The sequence below is a fragment of the Somniosus microcephalus genome, chromosome 19 (genome assembly GCF_052327205.1).
Source record: "Somniosus microcephalus isolate GS21.2 chromosome 19, FLI_Smic_1.0, whole genome shotgun sequence".
In the NCBI taxonomy this organism is placed as follows: Eukaryota; Metazoa; Chordata; class Chondrichthyes; order Squaliformes; family Somniosidae; genus Somniosus; species Somniosus microcephalus.
Window position 1 is genome coordinate 62,581,408 of NC_141005.1, and position 19,751 is coordinate 62,601,158.

The window sequence follows — 19,751 nt, forward strand, 5'->3', positions numbered from 1 at the left end:
TCCAGTCTGTGTTACACTGTGTGATGTACACTCCAGTCTGTGTTATCGTGTGTGATGTAGACTCCAGCCTGTGTTATCAAGTGTGATGTACAGTCCAGTCTGTGTTATCGTGTGTGATGTACACTCCATTCTGTGTTATCATGTGTGATGTACACTCCAGTCTGTGTTATCATTTGTAAAATACTCCAGTCTGTGTTATCGTGTGTGATGTGCACTCCAGTCTGTGTTATCGTGTGTGATGTACACTCCACTCTGTGTTATCATGTGTTTTGTACACTCCAGTCGGTGGTATCGTGTGTGATGTGCACTCCAGTCTGTGTTATCGTGTGTTTTGTACACTCCAGTCTGTGTTATCGTGTGTGATATACACTCCAGCCTGTGTTATCGTGTGTGATGTACACTCCAGCCTGTGTTATCGAGTGTGATGTACACTCCAGTCTGTTGTATCGTGTGTGATGTACACTCCAGTCTGTTATCGTGTGTGATGTACATTCCAGCCTGTGTTATCGTTTGTGATGTACACTGCAGTCTGTGTTATCTTGTGTGATGTACACTCCAGTCTGTGTTATTGTGTGTGATGTACACTCCTGCTGGTGTTATCGTGTGTGATGTACACTCCAGTCTGTGTTATCGTGTGTGATGTAAACTCCAGTCTGTGTTATCGTCTGTGATGTACACTCCAGTCTGTGTTATCGTGTATGATGTACACTTCCTTCTGTGCCATTGTGAGTGATGTACACCCTAGTCTGTGTTATCGTGTGTGTTGTATACTCCAGTCTGTGTTATTGTGTGTGATGTACACTCCAGTCTGTGTTATCGTGTGTGATGTACACTCCAGTCTGTGTTATTGCGTGTGATGTACACTCCAGTCTGTGTTATCGTGTGTGATGTACACTCCAGTCTGTGTTATCGTGTGTGATGTGCACTCCAGTCTGTGTTATCATTTGTATAGTATTCCAGTCTGTGTTATCATGTGTGATGTACACTCCAGTCTGTGTTATCATTTGTGATGTACACTCCAGTCTGTGGTATCTTGCGTGATGTACACTCCACTCTGTGTTATCATGTGAGATGAACACTCCAGCCGATGTTATCGTGTTTGATGTACACGCCAGCCTGTGTTATTGTGCCTGTTGTACACTCCCGTGAGTGTTGTACACTACAGACTGTGTTCGTGTGTGTGATGTGCACTCCAGTCTGTGTTATCGTGTGTTTTGTACACTCCAGTCTGTGTTATCGTGTGTGATATGCACTCCAGCATGTGTTATCATGTGTGATGTACACTCCAGCCTGTGTTATCGAGTGTGATGTACATTCCAGTCTTTGTTATCCTGTGTGATGTACACTCTAGTCTGTGTTATAGTGCGTGATGTACACTCCAGTCTGTGTTATCGTGTGTGATGTAGACTCCAGTCTGTGTTATCGTGTGTGATGTACACTCCAGTCTGTGTCATTGTGTGTGATGTGCACTCCCTTCTGTGGCATTGTGAGTGATGTACACTCCAGTCTGTGTTATCGTGTGTGATGTAGACTCCAGTCTGTGTTATCGTGTGTGATGTACACTCCAGCCTGTGTTATCGAGTGAGATGTACACTCCAGTCTGTGTTATCGTGTGTGATGTACACTCCAGTCTGTGTTATCATGTGTGATGTACACTCCAGTCTGTGTTATCATTTGTATAATACTCCAGTCTGTGTTATCGTGTGTGATGTACACTCCAGTCTGTGGTGTTGTGTGTGATGTGCACTCCAGTCTGTGTTATCGTGTGTTTTGTACACTCCAGTCTGTGTTATCGTGTGTGATATGCACTCCAGCCTGTGTTATCGTGTGTGATGTACACTCCAGCCTGTGTTATCGAGTGTGATGTACACTCCAGTCTGTTGTATCGTGTGTGATGTACACTCCAGTCTGTTATCGTGTGTAATGTACATTCCAGCCTGTGTTATCCTTTGTGATGGACACTGCAGTCTGTGTTATCTTGTGTGATGTACACTCCAGTCTGTGTTACCGTGTGTGATGTACACTCCTGCTGGTGTTATCGTGTGTGATGTACACTCCAGTCTGTGTTATCGTGTGTGATGGTAACTCCAGTCTGTGTTATCGTCTGTGATGTACACTCCAGTCTGCGTTATCGTGTATGATGTACACTTCCTTCTGTGGCATTGTGAGTGATGTACACTCTAGTCTGTGTTATCGTGTGTGACGTATACTCCAGTCTGTGTTATTGTGTGTGATGTACACTCCAGTCTGTGTTATCGTGTGTGATGTACACTCCAGTCTGTGTTATTGCATGTGATGTACACTCCAGTCTGTGTTATCATGTGTGATGTACACTCCAGTCTGTGTTATCGTGTGTGATGTACACTCCAGTCCGTGTTATCATTTGTATAATATTCCAGTCTGTGTTATCGTGTGTGATATACACTCCAGTCTGTGTTATCGTGTGTGATGTACACTCCACTCTGTGTTATCATGTGTGATGTACACTCCAGCCGATGTTATCGTGTTTGATGTACACGCCAGCCTGTGTTATCGTGCCTGTTGTACACTCCCGTGAGTGTTGTACACTACAGACTGTGTTATTGTGTGTGATGTGCACTCCAGTCTGTGTTATCGTGTGTTTTGTACACTCCAGTCTGTGTTATCGTGTGTGATATGCACTCCAGCATGTGTTATCATGTGTGATGTACACTCCAGCCTGTGTTATCGAGTGTGATGTACACTCCAGTCTGTGTTACACTGTGAGATGTACACTCTAGTCTGTGTTATCGTGTGTGATGTACACTCCAGTCTGTGTTATCGTGTGTGATGTAGACTCCAGTCTGTGTTATCGTGTGTGATGTGCACTCCAGCCTGTGTTATCAAGTGTGATGTACAGTCCAGTCTGTGTTATCGTGTGTGATGTACACTCCATTCTGTGTTATCATGTGTGATGTACACTCCAGTCTGTGTTATCATTTGTATAATACTCCAGTCTGTGTTATCGTGTGTGATGTGCACTCCAGTCTGTGTTATCGTGTGTGATGTACACTTCACTCTGTGTTATCATGTGTTTTGTACACTCCAGTCGGTGGTATCGTGTGTGATGTGCACTCCAGTCTGTGTTATCGTGTGTTTTGTACACTCCAGTCTGTGTTATCGTGTGTGATATACACTCCAGCCTGTGTTATCGTGTGTGATGTACACTCCAGCCTGTGTTATCGAGTGTGATGTACACTCCAGTCTGTTGTATCATGTGTGATGTACACTCCAGTCTGTTATCGTGTGTGATGTACATTCCAGCCTGTGTTATCGTTTGTGATGTACACTGCAGTCTGTGTTATCTTGTGTGATGTACACTCCAGTCTGTGTTATTGTGTGTGATGTACACTCCTGCTGGTGTTATCGTGTGTGATGTACACTCCAGTCTGTGTTATCGTGTGTGATGTAAACTCCAGTCTGTGTTATCGTCTGTGATGTACACTCCAGTCTGTGTTATCGTGTATGATGTACACTTCCTTCTGTGCCATTGTGAGTGATGTACACCCTAGTCTGTGTTATCGTGTGTGTTGTATACTCCAGTCTGTGTTATTGTGTGTGATGTACACTCCAGTCTGTGTTATCGTGTGTGATGTACACTCCAGTCTGTGTTATTGCGTGTGATGTACACTCCAGTCTGTGTTATCGTGTGTGATGTACACTCCAGTCTGTGTTATCGTGTGTGATGTGCACTCCAGTCTGTGTTATCATTTGCATAGTATTCCAGTCTGTGTTATCATGTGTGATGTACACTCCAGTCTGTGTTATCATTTGTGATGTACACTCCAGTCTGTGGTATCTTGCGTGATGTACACTCCACTCTGTGTTATCATGTGAGATGAACACTCCAGCCGATGTTATCGTGTTTGATGTACACGCCAGCCTGTGTTCTTGTGCCTGTTGTACACTCCCGTGAGTGTTGTACACTACAGACTGTGTTCTTGTGTGTGATGTGCACTCCAGTCTGTGTTATCGTGTGTTTTGTACACTCCAGTCTGTGTTATCGTGTGTGATATGCACTCCAGCATGTGTTATCATGTGTGATGTACACTCCAGCCTGTGTTATCGAGTGTGATGTACATACCAGTCTTTGTTATCCTGTGTGATGTACACTCTAGTCTGTGTTATAGTGCGTGATGTACACTCCAGTCTGTGTTATCGTGTGTGATGTAGACTCCAGTCTGTGTTATCGTGTGTGATGTACACTCCAGTCTGTGTCATTGTGTGTGATGTGCACTCCCTTCTGTGGCATTGTGAGTGATGTACACTCCAGTCTGTGTTATCGTGTGTGATGTAGACTCCAGTCTGTGTTATCGTGTGTGATGTACACTCCAGCCTGTGTTATCGAGTGAGATGTACACTCCAGTCTGTGTTATCGTGTGTGATGTACACTCCAGTCTGTGTTATCATGTGTGATGTACACTCCAGTCTGTGTTATCATTTGTATAATACTCCAGTCTGTGTTATCGTGTGTGATGTACACTCCAGTCTGTGGTGTCGTGTGTGATGTGCACTCCAGTCTGTGTTATCGTGTGTTTTGTACACTCCAGTCTGTGTTATCGTGTGTGATATGCACTCCAGCCTGTGTTATCGTGTGTGATGTACACTCCAGCCTGTGTTATCGAGTGTGATGTACACTCCAGTCTGTTGTATCGTGTGTGATGTAAACTCCAGTCTGTTATCGTGTGTGATGTACATTCCAGCCTGTGTTATCCTTTGTGATGGACACTGCAGTCTGTGTTATCTTGTGTGATGTACACTCCAGTCTGTGTTACCGTGTGTGATGTACACTCCTGCTGGTGTTATCGTGTGTGATGTACACTCCAGTCTGTGTTATCGTGTGTGATGGTAACTCCAGTCTGTGTTATCGTCTGTGATGTACACTCCAGTCTGCGTTATCGTGTATGATGTACACTTCCTTCTGTGGCATTGTGAGTGATGTACACTCTAGTCTGTGTTATCGTGTGTGACGTATACTCCAGTCTGTGTTATTGTGTGTGATGTACACTCCAGTCTGTGTTATCGTGTGTGATGTACACTCCAGTCTGTGTTATTGCATGTGATGTACACTCCAGTCTGTGTTATCATGTGTGATGTACACTCCAGTCTGTGTTATCGTGTGTGATGTGCACTCCAGTCTGTGTTATCATTTGTATAGTATTCCAGTCTGTGTTATCATGTGTGATGTACACTCCAGTCTGTGTTATCATTTGTGATGTACACTCCAGTCTGTGGTATCTTGCGTGATGTACACTCCACTCTGTGTTATCATGTGTGATGTACACTCCAGCCGATGTTATCATGTTTGATGTACACGCCAGCCTGTGTTATTGTGCCTGTTGTACACTCCCGTGAGTGTTGTACACTACAGACTGTGTTATTGTGTGTGATGTGCACTCCAGTCTGTGTTATCGTATGTTTCGTACACTCCAGTCTGTGTTATCGTGTGTGATATACACTCCAGCATGTGTTATCATGTGTGATGTACACTCCAGCCTGTGTTATCGAGTGTGATGTACACTCCAGTCAGTGTTATCCTGTGTGATGTACACTCTAGTCTGTGTTATCGTGTGTGATGTACACTCCAGTCTGTGTTATCGTGTGTGATGTAGACTCCAGTCTGTGTTATCGTGTGTGATGTACACTCCAGTCTGTGTTATTGTGTGTGATGTGCACTCCCTTCTGTGGCATTGTGAGTGATGTACACTCTAGTCTGTGTTATCGTGTTTGATGTATACTCCAGCCTGTGTTATTGTGTGTGATGTACACTCCAGTCTGTGTTATCGTGTGCGATGTACACTCCAGTCTGTGTTATTGCGTGTGATGTACACTCCAGTCTCTGTTATCGTGTGTGTTGTACACTCCAGTCTGTGTTATCGTGTGTGATGTACACTCCAGTCTGTGTTATCATTTGTATAATACTCCAGTCTGTGTTATCGTGTGTGATGTACTCCCCAGTCTGTATTATCATGTGTGATGTACACTCCAGTCTGTGTTATCATGTGTGACATACACTCCCTTCTGTGGCTTTGTGAGTGATGTACACTCCAGCCTGTGTTATCGTGTGTGATGTACAGTCCACTCTGTTTTATCATGTGTGAAGCACACTCCAGTCTGTGTAATCGTGTGTGATGTACAATGCAGTCTGTGTTATCGTGTGTGTTGTACACTCTAGTCTGTTATCGTGTGTGATGTACACTCCAGCCTGTGTTATCGTGTGTGATGTACACTCCACTCTGTGTTATCATGTATCATGTACACTCCAGTCTGTGTTATAGTGTGTGATATGCACGCCAGTCTGTGTTATCTTGTCTTATGTACACTCCAGTCTGTGCTAACGTGTGTGATGTACACTCCAGTCTGTGTTATAGTGTGTGATGTGCATGCCAGACTGTGTTATCTTGTCTCATGTACACTCCAGTCTGTGTTATCGTGTGTGATGTACACTCCAGTCTGGGTTATCATGTGTGATGTATGCTCCAGTCTGTGTTATCGTGTGTGATGTACACTGCAGTCTGTGTTATCGTGTGTGATGTACACTGCAGTCTGTGTTATCATGTGTGATGTACACTCCAGTATCTGTTATCGTGTGTGATGTACTCTCCAGTCTTTGTTATCATGTGTGATGTACACTTCAGTCTGTGTTATCGTGCGTGGTGTACACTCCAGTCTGTGTTATCATGTGTGATGTACACTCCAGTCTGTTATCGTGTGTGATGTACACTCCAGTCTGAGTTATCGTGTGTGATGTACTCTCCTGTCGGTGTAATCGTGTATGATGTACACTCCAGTCTGTGTTATCTTTGTGCTGTACACTCCAGTCTGTGTTATCGTGTGTGATGTACACTCCAGCCTGTGTTATCGTGTGTGTTGTACACTCCAGCATGTGTTATCCTGTGTGACGTACACTCCAGTCTGTGTTATTGTGTGTGATATACACTCCAGGCTGTGTTTTCGTGTGTGTTGTTCACTCCAGTCTGTGTTATCATGTCTGATGTACACTCCAGTCTGTGATATCGTGTGTGATGGACACTCCAGTCTGTGTTATCATTTGTATAATACTCCAGTCTGTGTTATCTTGTGTGATGTACACTCCAGTCTGTGTTATCGTTTGTGATGTACACGCCAGTCTGTGTTATCTTGCGTGATGTACACTCCAGTCTGTGTTATCATGTGTGATGTACACTCCAGCCGATGTTATCGTGTTTGATGTACACACCAGCCTGTGTTATCGTGCCTGTTGTACACTCCCGTGAGTGTTGTACAATACAGTCTGTGTTATTGTGTGTGCTGTGCACTCCAGTTTGTGTTATCGTGTGTTTTGTACACTCCAGTCTGTGTTATCTTGTGTCATATGCACTCCAGCATGTGTTATCGTGTGTGATGTACACTCCAGCCTGTGTTATCGAGTGTGATGTACACTCCAGTCTGTGTTATCCTGTGTGATGTACACTCTAGTCTGTATTATCGTGTGTGATGTACACTCCAGTCTGTGTTATTGTGTGTGATGTAGACTCCAGTCTGTGTTATCGTGTGTGATGTACACTCCAGTCTGTGTTATTGTGTGTGATGTGCACTCCCTTCTGCGGCATTGTGAGTGATGTACCCTCTTGTCTGTTTATCGTGTTTGATGTATACTCCAGCCTGTGTTATCGTGTGTGATGTACACTCCAGTCTGCGTTATCGTGTGTGATGTACACTCCAGTCTGTGTTATTGCGTGTGATGTACACTCCAGCCTCTGTTATCGTGTGTGATGTACACGCCAGTCTGTGTTATCGTGTGTGATGTACACTCCAGTCTGTGTTATCATTTGTATAATACTCCAGTCTGTGTTATCGTGTGTGATGTACACTCCAGTCTGTGTCACCGTGTGTGATGTACATTCCAGTCTGTGTTATCGTGTGTGACGTAAACTCCCTTCTGTGGCTTTGTGAGTGATGTACACTCCAGCCTGTGTTATCGTGTGTGATGTACAGTACAGTATGTTTTATCATGTGTGAAGCACACTCCAGTCTGTGTAATCATGTGTGATGTACAATCCAGCCTGTGTTATGGTGTGTGTTGTACACTCTAGTCTGTTATCGTGTGTGATGTACGCTCCAGCCTGTGTTATCGTGTGTGATGTACACTCCACTCTGTGTTATCGTGTATCATGTACACTCCAGTCTGTGTTATAGTGTGTGATATGCATGCCAGTCTGTGTTATCTTGTCTTATGTACACTCCTGTCTGTGTTAACGTGTGTGATGTACACTCCAGTCTGTGTTATAGTGTGTGATGTGCATGCCAGACTGTGTTATCTTGTCTTATGTACACTCCAGTCTGTGTTATCGTGTGTGATGTACACTCCAGTCAGGGTTATCATGTGTGATGTATGCTCCAGTCTGTGTTATCATGTGTGATGTACACTCCAGTATCTGTTATCGTGTGTGATATACTCTCCAGTCTGTGTTATCATGTGTGATGTACACTTCAGCCTGTGTTATCGTGCGTGGTGTCCACTCCAGTCTGTGTTATCATGTGTGATGTACACTCCAGTCTGTTATCGTGTGTGATGTACACTCCAGTCTGAGTTATCGTGTGTGATGTACTCTCCTGTCTGTGTTATCGTGTGTGATGTACACTCCAGTCTGTGTTATCTTTGTGCTGTACACTCCAGTCTGTGTTATCGTGTGTGATGTACACTCCAGCCTGTGTTATCGTGTGTGTTGTACACTCCAGCCTGTGTTATACTGTGTGATGTACACTCCAGTCTGTGTTATCGTGTGTGATGTACACTCCAGCCTGTGTTATCGTGTGTGTTGTACACTCCAGTCTGTGTTATCGTGTGTGATGTACACTCCAGTCTGTGTTATCTTGTGTGATATACACTCCAGTCGGTTTTATCGTGTGCGATGTGCACTCCAGCCTATCTTATCCTGTGTGATGTACACGTCATCATGTGTTACCGTCTGTGATGTACACTCCAGCCTGTGTTATCGTGAATGATGTACACTTCAGTCTGTGTTACCATGTGTGATGTACACTCCAGTCTGTGTTATCGTGTGTGATGCACACTCCAGTCTGTGTTATCATGTGTGATGTACATTCCCTTCTGTGGCATTGTGAGTGATGTACACAACAGCCTGTGTTATCGTGTGTGATGTACAATCCAGCCTATGGTCTCGTGTGTGATTTACACTCCAGTCTGTGTTATCCTGTGTGATGTACACTCCAGCCTGTGTTATCGTGTGTGATGTACACTCCAGCCTGTGTTATTGCGTGTGATGTACACTCCAGTCTGTGTTATAGTGTGTGATGTGCATGCCAGTCTGTGTTATCTTGTATTATGTACACTCCAGTCTGTGTTATCGTGTGTGATGTACACTCCAGTCTGTGTTATCGTGTGTGATGTACACTCCAGCCTGTGTTATCGTGTGTGATGTACACTCCAGACTGTGTTATAGTGTGTGATGTGCATGCCAGTCTGTGTTATCTTGTATTATGTACACTCCAGTCTGTGTTATCGTGTGTGATGTACACTCCAGTCTGATTTACCCTGTGTGATGTACACTCCACTCTCTGTTATCATGTGTGATTTACACTCCAGTCTGTGTTATCGTGTGTGTTGTACACTCTAGTCTGTTATCGTGTCTGATATACACTCCAGCCTGTGTTATCTTGTGTGATGTACATTCCACTCTGTGCTTTCATGTATGATGTACACTCCAGTCTATGTTATCGTGTGTGATGTACACTCCAGCCTGTGTTATCGTGTGTGATGTACATCCCAGTCTGTGTTATCGTTTGTGACGTACACTCCAGCCTGTGTTATCGAGTGTGCTGTACACTCCAGCCTGTGTTATCCTGTTTGATGTACACTCCATCCTGTGTTTTCCTGTCTGTTGCACACTCCCGTGAGAGTTGTACACTCCAGTCTGTGTTATCGTGTGTGATGTACAATCCAGTCTGTGTTATCATGTGTGATGTACACTCCAGTCCCTGTTATCGTGTGTGATGTACACTCCTGTCTGTGTTATCTTGTGTGATGTGCACTCCAGTCTAATTTATCATGTGTGATGTACACTCCAGCCGGTGTTATCATGTTTGATGTACACTCCAGCCTGTCTTATCGTGTGTGATGTACACTCCAGTGCGTGTTATCGTGTGTGATGTACACTCCAGTCCGTCTAATCGTGTGTGATGTACACTCCAGTCTGTGGTATCCTGTGTGATGTACACTGCAGTCTGTGTTATTGTGTCTGATGTACACTCCAGTCTGTGGTATCGTGTGTGATGTGCACTCCAGTCTGTGTTATCATGTGTTTTGTACACTCCAGTCTGTGTTATCGTGTGTGACATACACTCCAGCCTGTGTTATCATGTGTGATGTACACTCCAGCCTGTGTTATCGAGTGTGATGTACACTCCAGTCTGTGTTATCCTGTGTGATGTACACTCTAGTCTGTGTTATCGTGTGTGATGTACACTCCAGTCTGTGTTATCGTGTGTGATGTAAACTCCAGTCTGTGTTATCGTGTGTGATGTACACTCCAGTCTGTGTTATCGTGTGTGATGTATACTTCCTTCTGTGGCATTGTGAATGATGTACACTCTAGTCTGTGTTATCGTGTGTGAAGTATACACCATCCTGTGTTATTGTGTGTGACGTACACTCCAGTCTGTGTTATCATCTGTGATGTACACTCCAGTCTGTATTATCGTTTGTATAATACTCCAGCCTGTGTTATCATGTGTGATGTGCACTCCAGTCTGTGCTATCGTGTGTGATGTACACTCCACTCTGTGTTATCATGTGTGATATACAATCCAGCCTGTGTTATCATGTGTGATGTACACTCCAGCCTGTGTTATTGAGGGTGATGTACACTCCAGTCTGTGGTATCGTGTGTGAAGTACACTCCAGTCTGTTATCATGTGTGATGTACACTCCAGCCTGTGTTATCGTTTGTGATGTACACTACAGTCTGTGTTATCTTTTGTGATGTACACTCCAGTCTGTGTTATCGTGTGTGATGTACACTCCTGCCAGTGTTATTGTGTGTGATGTAAACTCCAGTCTGTGTTATCGTGTTTGATGTACACTCCAGTCTGTGTTATCATGTGTGAAGTAAACTCCAGTCTGTGTTATCGTCTGTGATGTACACTCCAGTCTGTGTTATCGTGTATGATGTACACTTCCTTCTGCGGCATTGTGAGTGATGTACACTCTAGTCTGTGTTAACGTGTGTGATGTTTACTCCAGTCTGTGTCATTGTGTATGATGTACACTCCAGTCTGTGTTATCATGTGTGATGTACACTGCCGTCTGTGATATTGCGTGTGATGTACACTCCAGTCTGTGTTATCGTGTGTGATGTACACTCCAGTCTGTGTTATCGTGTGTGCTGTACACTCCAGTCTGTGTTATCGTGCGTGGTGTACACTCCAGTCTGTGTTATCGTGTGTGATGTACACTCCAGTCTGTTATCGTGTGTGATGTACACACCAGTCTGAGTTATCGTGTGTGATGTACCCTCCTGTCGGTGTAATCGTGTATGATGTACACTCCAGTCTGTGTTATCTTTGTGCTGTACACTCCAGTCTGTTTTATCGTGTGTGATGTACACTCCAGCCTGTGTTATCGTGTGTGTTGTACACTCCAGCCTGTGTTATCCTGTGTGACGTACACTCCAGTCTGTGTTATTGTGTGTGATATACACTCCAGGCTGTGTTTTCGTGTGTGTTGTACACTCCAGTCTGTGTTATCATGTCTGATGTACACTCCAGTCTGTGTTATCGTGTGTGATGTACACTCCAGTCTGTGTTATCATTTGTATAATACTCCAGTCTGTGTTATCATGTGTGATGTACACTCCAGTCTGTGTTATCGTGTGTGATGTACACTCCAGCCTGTGTTATCGTGTGTGTTGTACACTCCAGCCTGTGTTATCCTGTGTGACGTACACTCCAGTCTGTGTTATTGTGTGTGATATACACTCCAGGCTGTGTTTTCGTGTGTGTTGTACACTCCAGTCTGTGTTATCATGTCTGATGTACACTCCAGTCTGTGTTATCGTGTGTGATGTACACTCCAGTCTGTGTTATCATTTGTATAATACTCCAGTCTGTGTTATCATGTGTGATGTACACTCCAGTCTGTGTTATCTTTGTGATGTACACTCCAGTCTGTGTTATCTTGCGTGATGTACACTCCAGTCTGTGTTATCACGTGTGATGTACACTCCAGCCGATGTTATCGTGTTTGATGTACACGCCAGACTGTGTTATCGTGCCTGTTGTACACTCCCGTGAGTGTTGTACACTACAGTCTGTGTTATTGTGTGTGATGTGCACTCCAGTCTGTGTTATCGTGTGTTTTGTACACTCCAGTCTGTGTTATCGTGTGTCATATGCACTCCAGCATGTGTTATCGTGTGTGATGTACACTCCAGCCTGTGTTATCGAGTGTGATGTACACTCCAGTCTGTGTTATCCTGTGTGATGTACACTCTAGTCTGTGTTATCGTGTGTGATGTACACTCCAGTCTGTGTTATCGTGTGTGATGTAGACTCCAGCCTGTGTTATCGTGTCTGATGTACAGTCCAGTATGTTTTATCATGTGTGAAGCACACTCCAGTCTGTGTAATCATGTGTGATGTACAATGCAGCCTGTGTTATCGTGTGTGTTGTACACTCTAGTCTGTTATCGTGTGTGATGTACACTCCAGCCTGTGTTATTGTGTGTGATGTACACTCCACTCTGTGTTATCGTGTATCATGTACACTCCAGTCTGTGTTACAGCGTGTGATATGCATGCCAGTCTGTGTCATCTTGTCTTATGTACACTCCAGTCTGTGTTAACGTGTGTGATGTACACTCCAGTCTGTGTTATAGTGTGTGATGTGCATGCCAGACTGTGTTATCTTGTCTTATGTACACTGCAGTCTGTGTTATCGTGTGTGATGTACACTCCAGTCAGGGTTATCATGTGTGATGAATGCTCCAGTCTGTGTTATCGTGTGTGATGTACACTGCAGTCTGTGTTATCGTGTGTGATGTACACTGCAGTCTGTGTTATCATGTTTGATGTACACTCCAGTATCTGTTATCGTGTGTGATATACTCTCCAGTCTGTGTTATCATGTGTGATGTACACTTCAGCCTGTGTTATCGTGCGTGGTGTACACTCCAGTCTGTGTTATCATGTGTGATGTACACTCCAGTCTGTTATCGTGTGTGATGTACACTCCAGTCTGAGTTATCGTGTGTGATGTACTCTCCTGTCTGTGTTATCGTGTGTGATGTACACTCCAGTCTGTGTTATCTTTGTGCTGTACACTCCAGTCTGTGATATCGTGTGTGATGTACACTCCAGCCTGTGTTATCGTGTGTGTTGTACACTCCAGCCTGTGTTATACTGTGTGATGTACACTCCAGTCTGTGTTATCGTGTGTGATGTACACTCCAGCCTGTGTTCTCGTGTGTGTTGTACACTCCAGTCTGTGTTATCGTGTGTGATGTGCACTCCAGTCTGTGTTATCTTGTGTGATATAGACTCCAGTCGGTTTTATCGTGTGCGATGTGCACTCCAGCCTATCTTATCCTGTGTGATGTACACGTCATCATGTGTTACCGTCTGTGATGTACACTCCAGCCTGTGTTATTGTGAATGATGTACACTTCAGTCTGTGTTACCGTGTGTGATGTACACTCCAGTCTGTGTTATCGTGTGTGATGTACACTCCAGTCTGTGTTATCGTGTGTGATGTACATTCCCTTCTCTGGCATTGTGAGTGATGTACACAACAGCCTGTGTTATCGTGTGTGATGTACAATCCAGCCTGTGTTACCGTGTGTGTTGTACACTCCAGTCTGTGTTATCGTGTGTGATGTACACACCAGCCTATGTTATCGTATGTGTTGTACACTCCAGCCTATGTTATCGTGTGTGATTTACACTCCAGTCTGTGTTATCATGTGTGATGTACACTCCAGCCTGTGTTATCGTGTGTGATGTACACTCCAGCCTGTGTTATCGTGTGTGATGTACACTCCAGTCTGTGTTATCGTGTGTGTTGTACACTCTCGTCTGTTATCGTGTCTGATATACACTCCAGCCTGTGTTATCATGTGTGATGTACATTCCACTCTGTGCTTTCATGTGTGATGTACACTCCAGTCTATGTTATCGTGTGTGATGTACACTCCAGCCTGTGTTATCGTGTGTGATGTACATCCCAGTCTGTGTTATCGTTTGTGATGTACACTCCAGCCTGTGTTATCGAGTGAGCTGTACACTCCAGCCTGTGTTATCCTGTTTGATGGACACTCCATCCTGTGTTATCCTGTCTGTTGTACACTCCCGTGAGAGTTGCACACTCCAGATTGTGTTATCGTGTGTGATGTACACTCCAGTCTGTGTTATCATGTGTGATAAACACTCCAGCCTGTGTTATCGACTGTGCTGTACACTCCAGCCTGTGTTATACTATATGATGTACAGTCCATCCTGTGTTATCATTTGTGATGTACACTCCAGTCTGTACTATCTTGTGTGATGTACACTCCAGTCTGTGTTATCGTGTGTGTTGTACACTCCCGTGAGTGTTGTACACTACATTCTGTGTTATTGTGTGTGATGTACACTCCAGCCTGTGTTATCGTGTGTGACGTACACTCCAGTCACTGTTATCATGTGTGATGTACACTCCAGCCGGTGTTTTCATGTTTGATGTACACTCCAGTCTGTGTTATCGTGTGTGATGTACAATCCAGTCTGTGTTATCATGTGTGATGTACACTCCAGTCCCTGTTATCGTGTGTGATGTACACTCCTGTCTGTGTTATCTTGTGTGATGTGCACTCCAGTCTAATTTATCATGTGTGACGTACACTCCAGCCGGTGTTATCATGTTTGATGTACACTCCAGCCTGTCTTATCGTGTGTGATGTACACTCCAGTGCGTGTTATCGTGTGTGATGTACACTCCAGTCCGTCTAATCGTGTGTGATGTACACTCCAGTCTGTGGTATCCTGTGAGATGTACACTGCAGTCTGTGTTATTGTGTCTGATGTACACTCCAGTCTGTGGTATCGTGTGTGATGTGCACTCCAGTCTGTGTTATCGTGTGTTTTGTACACTCCAGTCTGTGTTATCATGTGTGACATACACTCCAGCCTGTGTTATCATGTCTGATGTCCACTCCAGCCTGTGTTATCGAGTGTGATGTACACTCCAGTCTGTGTTATCCTGTGTGATGTACACTCTAGTCTGTGTTATCGTGTGTGATGTACACTCCAGTCTGTGTTATCGTGTGTGATGTAAACTCCAGTCTGTGTTATCGTGTGTGATGTACACTCCAGTCTGTGTTATCGTGTGTGATGTATACTTCCTTCTGTGGCATTGTGAATGATGTACACTCTAGTCTGTGTTATCGTGTGTGAAGTATACACCATTCTGTGTTATTGTGTGTGACGTACACTCCAGTCTGTGTTATCGTGTGTGATGTACACTCCAGTCTGTATTATCGTTTGTATAATACTCCAGCCTGTGTTATCGTGTGTGATGTGCACTCCAGTCTGTGCTATCGTGTGTGATGTACACTCCACTCTGTGTTATCATGTGTGATATACAATCCAGCCTGTGTTATCGTGTGTGATGTACACTCCAGCCTGTGTTATCGTTTGTGATGTACACTACAGTCCGTGTTATCTTTTGTGATGTACACTCCAGTCTGTGTTATCGTGTGTAATGTACACTCCTGCCGGTGTTATTGTGTGTGATGTAAACTCCAGTCTGTGTTATCGTGTGTGATGTACACTCCAGTCTGTGTTATCATGTGTGATGTAAACTCCAGTCTGTGTTATCGTCTGTGATGTACACTCCAGTCTGTGTTATCGTGTATGATGTACACTTCCTTCTGTGGCATTGTGAGTGATGTACACTCTAGTCTGTGTTATCGTTTGTGATGTATACTCCAGTCTGTGTTATTGTGTGTGATGTACACTCCAGTCTGTGTTATCGTGTGTGATGTACACTGCTGTCTGTGTTATTGCGTGTGATGTACACTCCAGTCTGTGTTATCGTGTGTGATGTACACTCCAGTCTGTGTTATCGTGTGTGATGTACACTCCAGTCTGTGTTATCGTGCATGGTGTACACTCCAGTCTGTGTTTTCGTGTGTGATGTACACTCCAGTCTGTTATCGTGTGTGATGTACACTCCAGTCTGAGTTATCGTGTGTAATGTACTCTCCTGTCGGTGTAATCGTGTATGATGTACACTCCAGTCTCTGTTATCTTTGTGCTGTACACTCCAGTCTGTGTTATCGTGTGTGATGTACACTCCCTCCTGTGTTATCGTGTGTGTTGTACACTCCAGCTTGTGTTATCCTGTGTGACGTACACTCCAGTCTGTGTTATTGTGTGTGATATACACTCCAGGCTGTGTTTTCGTGTGTGTTGTACACTCCAGTCTGTGTTATCGTGTCTGATGTACACTCCAGTCTGTGTTATCGTGTCTGATGTACACTCCAGTCTGTGTTATCGTGTCTGATGTACACTCCAGTCTGTGTTATCTTGCGTGATGCACACTCCAGTCTGTGTTATCATGTGTGATGTACACTCCAGCCGATGTTATCGTGTTTGATGTACACGCCAGCCTGTGTTATCGTGCCTGTTGTACACTCCCGTGAGTGTTGTACACTACAGTCTGTGTTATTGTGTGTGATGTGCACTCCAGTCTGTGTTATCGTGTGTTTTGTACACTCCAGTCTGTGTTATCGTGTGTCATATGCACTCCAGCATGTGTTATCGTGTGTGATGTACACTCCAGCCTGTGTTATCGAGTGTGATGTACACTCCAGTCTGTGTTATCCTGTGTGATGTACACTCTAGTCTGTGTTATCGTGTGTGATGTACACTCCAGTCTGTGTTATCGTGTGTGATGTAGACTCCAGTCTGTGTTATCGTGTGTGATGTACACTCCAGTCTGTGTTATTGTGTGCGATGTGCACTCCCTTCTGTGGCATTGTGAGTGATGTACCCTCTTGTCTGTTTATCGTGTTTGATTTATACTCCAGCCTGTGTTATCGTGTGTGATGTACACTCCAGTCTGTGTTATCATGTGTGATGTACACTCCAGTCTGTGTTATTGCGTGTGATGTACACTCCAGCCTCTGTTATCGTGTGTGATGTACACTCCAGTCTGTGTTATCGTGTGTGATGTACACTCCAGTCTGTGTTGTCATTTGTATAATACTCCAGTCTGTGTTATCGTGTGTGATGTGCACTCCAGTCTGTGTTATCGTGTGTGACGTAAACTCCCTTCTGTGGCTTTGTGAGTGATGTACACTCCAGCCTGTGTTATCGTGTGTGATGTACAGTCCAGTATGTTTTATCATGTGTGAAGCACACTCCAGTCTGTGTAATCATGTGTGATGTACAATCCAGCCTGTGTTATCGTGTGTGTTGTACACTCTAGTCTGTTATCGTGTGTGATGTACACTCCAGCCTGTGTTATCGTGTGTGATGTACACTCCACTCTGTGTTATCGTGTATCATGTACACTCCAGTCTGTGTTATAGAGTGTGATATGCATGCCAGTCTGTGTTATCTTCTCTTATGTACACTCCAGTCTGTGTTAACGTGTGTGATGTACACTCCAGTCTGTGTTATAGTGTGTGATGTGCATGCCAGACTGTGTTATCTTGTCTTATGTACACTCCAGTCTGTGTTATCGTGTGTGATGTACACTCCAGTCAGGGTTATCATGTGTGATGTATGCTCCAGTCTGTGTTATCGTGTGTGATGTACACTGCAGTCTGTGTTATCATGTGTGATGTACACTTCAGCCTGTGTTATCGTGCGTGGTGTGCACTCCAGTCTGTGTTATCGTGTGTGATGTACACTCCAGTCTGAGTTATCGTGTGTGATGTACTCTCCTGTCTGTGTTATCGTGTGTGATGTACACTCCAGTCTGTGTTATCTTTGTGCTGTACACTCCAGTCTGTGTTATCGTGTGTGATGTACACTCCAGTCTGTGTTATCGTGTGTGATGTCCACTCCAGTCTGTGTTATCTTGTGTGATATACACTCCAGTCGGTTTTATCGTGTGCGATGTGCACTCCAGCCTATCTTATCCTGTGTGATGTACACGTCATCATGTGTTACTGTCTGTGATGTACACTCCAGCCTGTGTTATCGTGAATGATGTACACTTCAGTCTGTGTTACCGTGTGTGATGTACACTCCAGTCTGTGTTATCGTGTGTGATGTACACTCCAGTCTGTGTTATCGTGTGTGATGTACATTCCCTTCTGTGGCATTGTGAGTGATGTACACAACAGCCTGTGTTATCGTGTGTGATGTACTATCCAGCCTGTGTTACCGTGTGTGTTGTACACTCCAGTCTGTGTTATCGTGTGTGATGTACACACCAGCCTATGTTATCGTGTGTGATGTACACTCCAGACTGTGTTATAGTGTGTGATGTGCATGCCAGTCTGTGTTATCTTGTATTATGTACACTCCAGTCTGTGTTATCGTGTGTGATGTACACTCCAGTCTGATTTACCCTGTGTGATGTACACTCCACTCTCTGTTATCATGTGTGATTTACTCTCCAGTCTGTGTTATCGTGTGTGTTGTACACTCTAGTCTGTTATCGTGTCTGATATACACTCCAGCCTGTGTTATCGTGTGTGATGTACATTCCACTCTGTGCTTTCATGTATGATGTACACTCCAGTCTATGTTATCGTGTGTGATGTACACTCCAGCCTGTGTTATCGTGTGTGACGTACACTCCAGTCACTGTTATCCTGTGTGATGTACACTCCAGTCTGTGTTATCGTGTGTGATGTACACTCCAGTCTGTGTTATCATTTGTATAATACTCCAGTCTGTGTTATCGTGTGTGATGTACACTCCAGTCTGTGCTACCGTGTGTGATGTACATTCCAGTCTGTGTTATCGTGTGTGACGTAAACTCCCTTCTGTGGCTTTGTGAGTGATGTACACTCCAGCCTGTGTTATCGTGTGTGATGTACAGTCCAGTATGTTTTATCATGTGTGAAGCACACTCCAGTCTGTGTAATCATGTGTGATATACAATCCAGCCTGTGTTATCGTGTGTGTTGTACACTCTAGTCTGTTATCGTGTGTGATGTACACTCCAGCCTGTGTTATCGTGTGTGATGTACACTCCAGTCTGTGTTATAGTGTGTGATGTGCACGCCAGTCTGTGTTATCTTGTATTATGTACACTCCAGTCTGTGTTATCGTGTGTGATGTACACTCCAGTCTGATTTACCCTGTGTGATGTACACTCCACTCTCTGTTATCATGTGTGATTTACACTCCCGCCTGTGTTATCGTGTGTGTTGTACACTCTAGTCTGTTATCGTGTCTGATATACACTCCAGCCTGTGCTATCGTGTGTGATGTACATTCCACTCTGTGCTTTCATGTATGATGTACACTCCAGTCTATGTTATCGTGTGTGATGTACACTCCAGCCTGTGTTATCGTGTGTGATGTACATCCCAGTCTGTGTTATCGTTTGTGATGTACACTCCAGCCTGTGTTATCGAGTGTGCTGTACACTCCAGCCTGTGTTATCCTGTTTGATGTACACTCCATCCTGTGTTATCCTGTCTGTTGTACACTCCCGTGAGAGTTGTACACTACAGACTGTGTTATCGAGTGTGATGTACCCTCCAGCCTGTGTTATCCTGTGTGATGTATAC